At 39.1% G+C, this 11,217-nt stretch overlaps 1 protein-coding gene across 2 annotated transcripts in view; it reads right to left on the reverse strand.

Moving 5' to 3' along the window:
- LOC116039899 (phospholipid-transporting ATPase ABCA1-like) overlaps positions 1–11,217 on the reverse strand; it is a 204,571-nt gene that overhangs the window by 183,597 nt on the left and 9,757 nt on the right. The window contains exon 2 of one of the 2 annotated variants that reach the window (XM_031285034.2): positions 558–635. The exons of the other annotated variant lie outside the window; for it this stretch is intronic. The gene's annotated coding sequence lies outside the window, so the exon portion shown is untranslated. The remainder of the gene's footprint in view (positions 1–557; positions 636–11,217) is intronic. 2 annotated transcript variants of the gene reach the window in all.

The raw sequence follows: 11,217 nt of genomic DNA on the forward strand, positions 1-11,217 counted from the left end.
ATGCATTGTCATATTTCTACTCAAATAAAATTCACAACAAACCTGCCTGGAATTTACAACATTTGTCTTACGATGTTTCAAAGAGCCATTGACTGAAATTAAGCCAATTAAGAATGTACAAGGAGAGCTAGGCAATTCATGATTTAGATGCTTTGTTCAAAGACTGAAATCAAACTACTTAAGCATTCCACCATACCCCAGACTCTCACAAACAGTAATGTGTAGCATGCAATTGCAGCTTTAAACCAAAATGTCTACTCCTGTGGCAGCAGTGAAAACCAAGCCTGTTTGCACAGTGTAATAAAATGCAATTTGAGCTCAATTCAATTATGCCTTGAAAATGAGAATGGTCATATTAAAAATAATATTCTCACATGGATTCAAATGTCAACTGGTTTGACAGCAGGTTGTTCAATGTTTCTGTTTTAGGAGATTGAATGCAACTTGAGCATTTTAGTTTCCAGAGAGCATCTCTGCTTCTCCAACAAATCCAGACTCAACCCAGCTGCTCAGTGACCCTATTAGAAAACATGGCACATTACAACTTCATCACTTACATCTAACTGTGTTCCGCTACGTGCTAGCCTCCATGACATAACCCGGTGTTGGTATTAGCATCCAGCCATATCCGGCCCCTGTGATGAAAGCAGATGTGTACACATTAGTGAGAGCATCCCTTTAGGAGATCTCATTAAATTGCTGGATCACAGCAGTGTCCAATCAACAGTATCCACAGAGAATCCAGAGGAATATAGTTTTATTATCTCAGCGGGGGCTCCATATAGAGCACATATGTTTATTTGCATATATATTTGTGTTTTGTTTTACACTCTAAATGTTTCCATGCCTGTTGAAACACATGCCTATCACGATAGAAAGCCCTGAGACCCTCGTGGGTCTCAATAGCATATTTCAAAGGAACACTGATTACAATCAAGCAAGGTCAAGAGAATAATGGATCAGTGAGCTCATTAGAACCACACACAGGGACCTTGTCAACTGACATCAAGAAACTGTACACTTTCTTCTTTTACTTATCCCAAATAGTAATCAAAAAGGAAACTATCTGCAGTTTGGACATAGGTTTTAAGATGCTGGTGGTGCATCTGGGACCAGCGCACCTACCCTGCCGTGACACTATCGCTAGAGTCAATCTACAATATGCTGATTCTATCATAATAAAGAAAATTGGCTCAATCCCCGGAGAGAGGGGCCCTAATAGAAAATAATTCTGCCCTTGAAACACTCTGGGCCTGGCTTTGATTAGATGATGCTATCTTTGTTTAGACTTGAGCATCTGGGGCAGGACCATGTGTTCATATATTTAATTAAAATACCATTGCCTGCACTGACAAAGGGTACTTATCTCATCAAAGTGTTCACCCTGGATTTTTTCTCTTAATTCAAAAGATTATCTTTGTTGATTGGCAAGTGAGGTGGGATGGATGGGGGCAATGGTATGGAATCTATTTGCTTGTCAGAATACTGGCTCATCTGCTGTCCACCTTGACTGCAAGCCAGACATCATCACTGCATGCCATCTGGCTCAGAGACACACAACTATTTTACCTTTATCGCCACATTTTTATCATTCATCTGACTGTACGCTTTTAGAGTACAATACAAACTGTAGGAGACAAAGGGCCAAAAACATAGTACTGTCAATGCATTTCTAGGTGGGGCGGAAACTATTGATTATTGTATTATCGGGTTGTTATTTTCTCCATTATCTCATTAATCGATTGGTCAATTGATCTATGAAAACTCAGATATTGAGATAATGCCTGTTATATTTCCCAAAGCCCAAGATAATGTATTCAAATGTCTTGCTTTATCTGACCAACAGTCCAAACTCAAAGAAAAGCATAAAATCCTCACATTTGAGAAACTAGATGCAGGGGATATTTTCTTTGACAAATGACTAAAATGAATAATGGATTATTAAAATAGCTGCACTTGGGCGCCGGGATAGCTCAGTTGGTAGAGCGGGCGCCCATATATAGAGGTTTACTCCGCGATGCAGTGGGCCCGGGTTTGAATTAAAGAAAGACAGACTTTAAAAAGGAAAATGGCAAATGATTGGGACTTTAGCTTATTCACCGTATCCCCCAGAGTTAGATAAGTCCAAACATACCCTTCTCATCTCCGTGCGTGTCGTAACTCTGTCTGACGCCAACATGTTCCTATTTACATGTTGTGATTTGTATAGTCACAGCGTGTACAAATAACAAGGTCACATGAGACACAGCCATCTTCTAACCGTATACAAACTGGGAACTATTCTCAGAAAGGCGAAGCACTGCTACTCTCTGCTCCTCACCACGGGGCTTCTCAGGTGCTGCAAGCAAATCACTCCGCCCAAGTAGCAGAGCTTCGCCTTTCTGAGAATAGTTCCCAGTTCGTATAAGGTTGCATGTTGTTGCAACATCTCAACTCATGTCCAGACTGACTGTAAACAAGACTAGAGCTAAACTGACATAAGAGCTTTCAGACCGCTGAGACCATACCAAGAATTAGATAACAGGTTCTGCAACATCATGCTGCAGTAGTCTTTTCAGTTATGTATACAGTAGCACACTCCATCCTGTGACCTGCAGTAACAGACAAAAATTCCCTGGACAGCCATTACTGCTTTCATGTGTAGCATGCTCCTTCTCCTGTGGCCTATGCCTTGAAAATTATCCTCCAAATTAACTCACAGAGGATCATTGTGAACGTCACGTAACCTGTTTGCCTGTGGCACGAGGGGCCTGTTTGCTTCTCCCACGTGAGTAAGTGTGATACTGTCAGGCATTAAAGGGGTAGGGGTTTTGCTGCTTATCCCTTCTGTCATAAAACAAGGCTATGATGGGACACGGTGAAGTGTATTTATGACGGAGCAAACGTGACAAGGGAAACAGAGGGAGTTTAAGATACAAAGCAATGCATGAGGGGCATGCAAAGAATTTGTAAGGATTACATACATGTGATTTATGTAAACACACAACTACACGAGATAGACAAAAATAACAGCCACTTCATGAAACAAACAACAGATGTTGACAGTAACAACAGTATTTGCCAACCCCTGTTCATATTTTGAGAGTGATTAGTTGATCTTCAGAAAGCTATGCAGCAAAAACATTTACTATCATTTGAGTGATGGTTTAAAGCAAAAATGCCACACAAAAAAAATCAATTCATTTCAGCTTCTTAAATGTGGATATGGTCTGCTGGTCAGACAAAATAAAGATGTCAGCTTGGAAATTGTGGTGGACAATTTTCACTATTTTCTGACATCTTACAGACCAACATGATCAATGAAAAACAATAATTATTAAAAAAAAAAGGAAATAATGCAGCCCCAATCATTTCAAATGAGTAGTGCTGGTTAGATTCAACTTGTAACCACTGTGCATCTTCTCACAGCAGTTTGTTTCTTTTTCCTCCCTTACATTTTAGAGTTTCCTGCAGTGGCAAATTTATTCATCTTTTTACAGTTTTGATAGATGTACCTGCATTTTTTTTAGATGTCTGTTAGCTGTCTCATGTTGGTTTTAAAACTCACATGTAAAAGTACTGATAACCAGCTGCTAAAATGTTTTTCAACCTAACCCTGCAGCATATTCATAATTGTAATGAGGTTACTTCAGATACTATGTTGAACCTGTAAATCGACCCACCACATAGCCTAAGTAATACGTTGAATAAGCAAGGAAATACCATATTTAACACATATTTTGAATTTGTTGTTAAAAACTAAACTGTTAATTTAACATTCATTTAATAAAACAAAATAACCAACAAAAACAAAACGACCTTATTTAAAAACACTGTAAACCTCAGTCATGATGACAAACTACAGCCTACTGCTCCAACGATGTCCACTGAATAACAGTCAGTTAGGCTCGCCCCTTCTGCTAGCCTACTAACAATAAGCCGATATTAGCTAACGTACTGACTTGGGTTATGGCAGAGTTAGCAGTTTAATCCTGCTCTTCATTGCAATTGGGGAATGTTTACTCAATTCACAATTTACCAAACTCAGCAGTTGTTTTCAACCTTGAAGGCTCTCCTCTGATAAGATTTTTTTTTTTCGTTAAAGTTGCTTCTTATATGAACCATGGAGCTCACCTGTGTTTCTTGTCCAGGTAATTATGTTCTCCGAGAGCGGCTTGTAGTTCTTCATTGTGTTTTTAAGTCGCCGCCATGTAAACAGATACTGAACTTTTCCACTTTCGGGAACAGTGAAACATTTTCTCTATAACTGTTAGCTACCTTTCAGTTATCCATCTTTTATCACATAGGCTAACGTATATAAATATTTTTGTCGCGGGAAAGACGATGCTGTCCAGTCCTTCCATCCCATAACGTTAGGAAGTCGTGACGTTTTCCACTTCAGTTATTTCACCGCAGCAAAACAGCTTAACTAACATAACTTCTGATGGTTAAACTTTGTCTACTTGCCACTTTTGGAGCTGACTAGTCTCGCATTGCCAGACCTTCCTCCACAGCGCTAGGAGCTGACTAACTCGAGCAGAAACAGTTTGACAGGTTAAAAATGTCAAAACTCGCTACAAACAACCCATAATGCAACACTTTCTTAAACACGAGGGCAAAGCTGGGGCAAAGCGGTTTCGGGCCTACATCTTTTGGCAACTTTTGTATTCACAAAATCGAATGTGCCATGCGGGGTAAAAAATCCTACCGTACTCAATTTCTTTTCTAAATATTCAGCTTTAAATGTAGCTTAATTGCAAAAACAGGAATACCCTACATTTAAATGTATTGTTTGACTGAAAGTGCATCTCCTCGCCCCCACCACACACACAAAATGTTTCCAGCATTATTATACAGGTCAACTGATGCTCAGTTTTTAAGAAAATGTGAGGAGTAAATATTTATGTTTGTATAAAGACACACATACCCACACAGGTTGGGCTTTTGCTCAGGTTGAACTGGGTGGAGCTATGCTGGGAATTATGTAAGGCCAGCAAAGTCCAAATATGACAGCCTAAATGTGCAATTTGTCCAACGCTAACAAGGGATGGAAATACCAACCCTACCCAACACAGTCCTGAGAGGATGTCTGATCAGCCAAACATAATTAAAGCCCCTGAAAATGTGTTGTTTTCTAATCTAGCTATTTCTCTGCACTGTAACATGTTCATTATTGAATGAGCACTAATCAAAATAGTAAAGTTCGGAGAAAAATCAATCTTTTTTGGGGTACAGATTAGAGTGCGGATCGAGCCACATTTTTCTGTCCGAGCCCGGCCCGCGTCGGACAGGCATTAAGATATTTATGTCCGAGCCCGACCCGAGCCCGACACAGTTAAAATCTAATTTTTTTTTCTCATACTAATGACACATACATTTGTTTGTGTGGAAAGCCCGCTTTTATTAAGCAACTGTAGGAAGGCATTCGGAAATGTCAACAGATTAATATGGGACAGCAGGAGTTAATATGGCGTTTAATTTAAAATGTTCAATGCCTTATCGCGCTGATGTGACCGAGCCTGACCCGAACCCGAACATAATTTCTACCATACCGCCGGGTCCCGACGGGCTCGGTTCGGGTATCCATCCTCTAGTACAGACATATGACATATATCACCTTTACCCAGCTGAGGCCTGTCCACATCAAACCATTAATAAAAGCTCACACTAAAATACAAAAAAAATACAAACAAATTACATGAAATAATAACTGTTCAAACTTTTAAAAGGTTGTGTTCATAGTAGAAGGCTGATTAGGAAAATAAGTTTGCAGTTCCTTTAAACTCACCTGTGTCGGTTTACCATAGGTGCACAAGTCTTTTAAAGATAATAACCCCATCATTCATAGATATGCTTGATAATAATATGAATGTCACCAAGTTCTACGACCTTCCTTTTTTATCAGGAACAATACATTGCAGTAGCCTTCTGACCAAGCTTTAATGTCTGAAGTCCAACAGCCCAAAGTCTTTGGGCCCCAAAGTAGCAAACATTGACAAAATCCCCCCTGCTATCCTAAATCAATGTTATCTTGACTAAAAAAGCCAGAGAGGTATTTTCTTTTATGTCCTAAGGCTGTCAAGTTGTCCCAATACACAAAGCTGGAGATGACATTGATTCACCTTTCATTTGGAATTCGGCCAGGCATTCAGCAATTGATTTTTCACTGCGGGGAGAGATATGAAAAATGTGCCATTTTTGAATCACATCTGAGCTACCCATACACAGTTGTTCCCATGGCATGCAGGTGTTTCTCTGGCCACTTGCTCTCATTCACTCACATATACATAAGCTACATGCAGACTCACGTCCTCCCACACACCATACGTGAACTCACATATTCACAGCTGCTCACAACCACGTGTGTAGACAGACACAAATGGCAGACAGCAGTTTTCCCAATACCATCTCCTCGATCACACAGCTCACAAATGGACACATCCACAGTGTTTCTACCCCTTTTTTTCCCCTGTGCCAAACTGTCCAACGGATCTTTCCTGTGTAATTGGATTACGGTTACGATGTACAGTCATCATACAAGGCAGGAAAGTAGTGTAAACTAGTGTTGAACTTACGAAAGACACAAACTCTTGATTAAGGGAGTCACATCAATGTGGCAAGTGAAGGTCCCAAAAATGTTGATCAAAAACTGAAAACAGACATAGAATTGTGTGATTTAGAATACTATGTGCCATTGTAAGCATAACAGATTACATTGATGTTACAAAGAAAAGTACATATAATGACTTTATTATTTAGTTACATTAAACATAAAATCAAATAAATCAGTCATGGATTAGGAGATGGTAGGATTGGAGATTGGTTAAGTGCTGGAGGAGGGGTGCATGGAAATCGCTGTCAGCAACAAGGCTATGTCCAGTCACATGGATTGTGGAATAAAACAGTTTACCAGAGAGCTTTCTCAGGGGCTTGAAACATGTAGTTCCTTCTATCATAAGCATATGTTCTATTGTAAGGTTTTAAACGTGTAAATAAAGTATAGCCTATTTGTCAAATGTTTTTGGATCTTTTATAATAAACTGTAAAATAAATACACAGACAACATTACAGTTGTTGTGAGTTCCTACAATATTATTGAATCTCTACCAGAACATCTGTGGCAGAGTGTGACAGGTTCCAAAAAATAGCACAAATAACCATATATTGATTGTTTCTTTGGGATCTCCAAAATGCTCTACTTTAAGAGCATTGAGCACATGTCAACACTTACTTTGGGAGCTAAGCAGAAAACCTTTAGCAATTAAGGTTTTCATTCTATAGTCTGATGGCCCAGCCAGTAAAAATCAATAAACACTTCTGCTAGTCAGAAAATATTCTCACTTGAGTAAACAGCATGTTTTAAGGATACGGCTTCACTTCAAAATACCATACACTATATCCACTTCAACATATGTCATAGGACATATTGGACTCCCCAGAAGAGATACGTCTCGAAAGTCATTCCCACTCCCTATTGCACTCCCTATTGTCAACCTGAACAAACTGGAACTTTCCTACATATGGTCTGGGAGTGTGAACAGGTGCATGAGTTCTGGAATAAAACAACATCAATAATATCTGATGTGATAGGATGTCGAATCCCTACTGATCCGATTGTTTTGTTACTTAATGACAACTCTAAACTAGAAAATGCATTTCCTGCGGAAAATGCGTGGGAATGCTGAATAACTGAATTGCTAACACTAAACTGGTTGAATAGCTTAAATCAGTGAGAAGAAGTTGAAGTAGTGAGAGCAGTTGAAACAGTGGAAATCGTTTTAATACGTATGAATTTCATTAAAAAGTTAAAAGCTTATGCTAAACTGAACTGTTGGCTTTAAAAGTTGAATAATGACAAAATAAGTAAAACATTGTGAGGTTTGAGTTTATTTTCTAACTGATAATCACTCACAAATGCAGAAATATGAAACAATAGTACGAAAAATCTTAAAGCTCAAATGCACTACACTGCTAAAAAATCAGGAAAATTGTTAGAGTTGGAAGCTAAACTGCATTACCCAAGTGAAGAGCTAAAATACATTGTTAGAAAAGCTTGAAGCTGAACTGTAATACTGTCAAAGATAAAGGTTTAAATGAATTACCTAAAACGGCTGAAAGAAGAAATACTTTGTATTATTATCAGACACTGCATACAACGAAAAAGCATCAATTTAGCTGATATGAGATGTGAAATATTAGGTGAAAAGAATGGGGCTGAACAAAAAGAAAGAGAGGACAGAGAGAAGAGAGGAGAGAAAGAGAAAGAGAGGAGAGGAAAAAGAGAGAGCCAAAATAAAACATGAATAGCTGAATTGTTAAAGCTAAACTGGTTGAATAGCTTAAATCAGTAAGAAGAAGTTGAAGTAGTGAGAATAACTGAAAGAGTGAAATGACATCTCAATCAGGGACATATTGACTGCAGTATCACAGCAGGATTTGAACCTGGATCTCCCACACCAAAGGTGTGGACCATATCCACTACACTGTCATCTGTAAGATGCTTAAAGTTCCTGTAGCACTTATAAAGCCTCACAACACCTGCTAATGCTAATAAGTGAGAGACAGTGTGAGAGAGCCGTAGGTTCTTTATTTAGAACTGTAGTGAAAGTATGGAGGGGCTGTGTGTGTGTGTGTGTGTGTGTGTGTGTGTGTGTGTGTCTGTGTGTCTGTGTTTTTGTGTGTGTGTTTGTGTGTGCGTGTCTGTGTGTGTGTCTGCGTATGTGTGTTGGTGTGTGTGTGTGTCTGTGTGCGTGTGTGTGTCTGTGTGTGTCTGTGTGCGTGTGTCTGTGTGTGTGTGTTTGTGTGTGTGTGTGTGTCTGTGTGTGTGTGTCTGTGTGTGTGTGTCTGTGTTTTTGTGTGTGTTTTTGTGTGTGTGTGTCTGTGTGTGTCTGTGTATGTGTGTTGGTGTGTGTGTCTGTCTGTGTGCGTGTGTGTGTGTGTCTGTGTGCGTATCTGTGTGTGTGTTTGTGTGTGTGTGTCTGTGTGTGTGTGTGTGTCTGTGTGTGTGTGTTTGTGTGTTTGTGTGTCTGTGTGTGTGTGTATGTGTGTGTGTGTGTCTGTGTGTGTGTGTGTGTGTCTGTATGTGTGTGTGTGTGTGTCTGTGTGTGTGTGTGTGTGTGTCTGTGTGTGTGTGTGTGTGTGTCTGTGTTTTTGTGTGTGTGTATGTGTCTGCGTATGTGTGTTGGTGTGTGTGTGTGTCTGTGTGTCTGTCTCTGTGTGTGTGTGTCTGTGTTTTTGTGTGTGTGTGTTTGTGTGTGCGTGTCTGTGTGTGTGTCTGCGTATGTGTGTTGGTGTGTGTGTGTGTCTGTGTGCGTGTGTGTGTCTGTGTGTGTCTGTGTGCGTGTGTCTGTGTGTGTGTGTGTGTGTGTGTGTGTGCTTGTGTCTGTGTGTGTGTGTTGGTGTGTGTGTGTGTGTGTGTTTGTGCGTGAGTGTGTGTTTCTGTTTGTGTGTCTGTGTGTGTGTCTGAATAGATAGACAGAAAGAGAGAGAGAGAGAAAGAGAGAGACAGACAGAGAAACAAACAGACAGACAGACGGACAGAGACAGACAGAAGTGGAACACTAAAGCTGTAGACTAATGTTCATATTACTGCCTGTAGTATTCAAGTCAACTGTCTGTGAAAGGGTTGTCATGGTAACGTATGACCAGTGAAAACCCCCTTTGAAGTCTGTGATGAGATCTCTTTGATCTTTAATCAGGTTAACGACCGTGTCACCTGCTGAAACTGTCAGCTGGCCACACTGGAGCTATTCAAAGACACAGAGCAAGCTCTCAAATAAAGCCTCAGACTGCTAAAACGATAAGTTCTATCGGTGAAATGATGTAATCGTGAGAACCACAAGACCTTTGTGAACGTATTCATGTAAAATTTATGTTGATAAAAATGTGGGCATATCAGCGATTTAAAAAAGTGGTTCGCTCTGCGTTTCGCTGGGAAATGTGGAAGACTTTTAATATGGCAGTGGATGGAGGAAAATGTGGAACTGTTGTCATTTGGAAGCTCATCGAGCCAACAGTATAAGACGTATCGCAAAAGTGAGCACATTGTCTGAAACTAGACAAAATACCTACGTTTTGATGTATAAATTGTGTATGACAAGTAGATATTGTGGGCGTGAGAGCAATTTATAGAGAGGGGACAAAGATTTAATTCCTAAGCTTCTGCACTCTAACGATGACATCATCCACTCTAGGACACGCAATACACACTCCATAGAAACGCAGAAAAATCCTGAAATGATCACTAAACTTAAACAGCTTTTTCACAAAAAATGTAAAAGATATCAAACTGAAAAGCCATAGTTTAATACCTGAATATTTTGTGAACATTTTAAAGTTTGTTTGGCGTCTGTAGGTGAAAGTATGAAGGAGCTGAAAATTTTGGGAGCGGAAGAAGATTTGAAGGATTTGAAGCATGCTCTCATTCACTTCAATGTTAAAAAAAAGTCATAAAAAGCTTAATATTTAAAAAAGTATAAATAGTAGGAAAAAAGTTGAAGAAGTCCCATCATTAGCTGAAAGAGCTGAACATTTTAAAAGTTGAATGGTTTTAATAGCTGAACATATGCAGAAGTTACAGAGAGCCAAAAAACGTACGGAAGAGGGAATAAAAAGAAAAATAAACTAGAAAATGCATTTCCTGCGGAAAATGCGTGGGAATGCTGAATAGCTGAATTGCTAACGCTAAACTGGTTGAATAGTTTAAATCAGTAAGAAGAAGTTGAAGTAGTGAGAGTAGTTGAAACAGTGGAAATCGTTTTAATACGTATGAATATCATAAAAAAGTTAAAAGCTTATGCTAAACTGAACTGTTGGCTTTAAAAGTTGAATAAGGACAAAATAAGTAAAACATTGTGATGTTTGAGTTTATTTTCTAACTGATAATCACTCACAAATGCAGAAATATGAAACAATAGTACGAAAAATCTTAAAGCTCAAATGCACTACACTGCTAAAAAATCAGGAAAATTGTTAGAGTTGGAAGCTTAACTACATTACCTTAGTGAAGAGCTAAAATACATTGTTAGAAAAGCTTGAAGCTGAACTGTAATACTGTCAAAGATAAAGGTTTAAATGAATTACCTAAAACGGCTGAAAGAAGAAATACTTTGTATTATTATCAGACACTGCATACAACGAAAAAGCATCAATTTAGCTGATATGAGATGTGAAATATCAGGTGAAAAGAATGGGGCTGAACAAAAAGAAAGAGAGGACAGAGAGAAGGAGAGAAGGAGA

Source organism: Sander lucioperca, chromosome 17, assembly GCF_008315115.2.
Source record: "Sander lucioperca isolate FBNREF2018 chromosome 17, SLUC_FBN_1.2, whole genome shotgun sequence".
NCBI lineage: Eukaryota > Metazoa > Chordata > Actinopteri > Perciformes > Percidae > Sander > Sander lucioperca.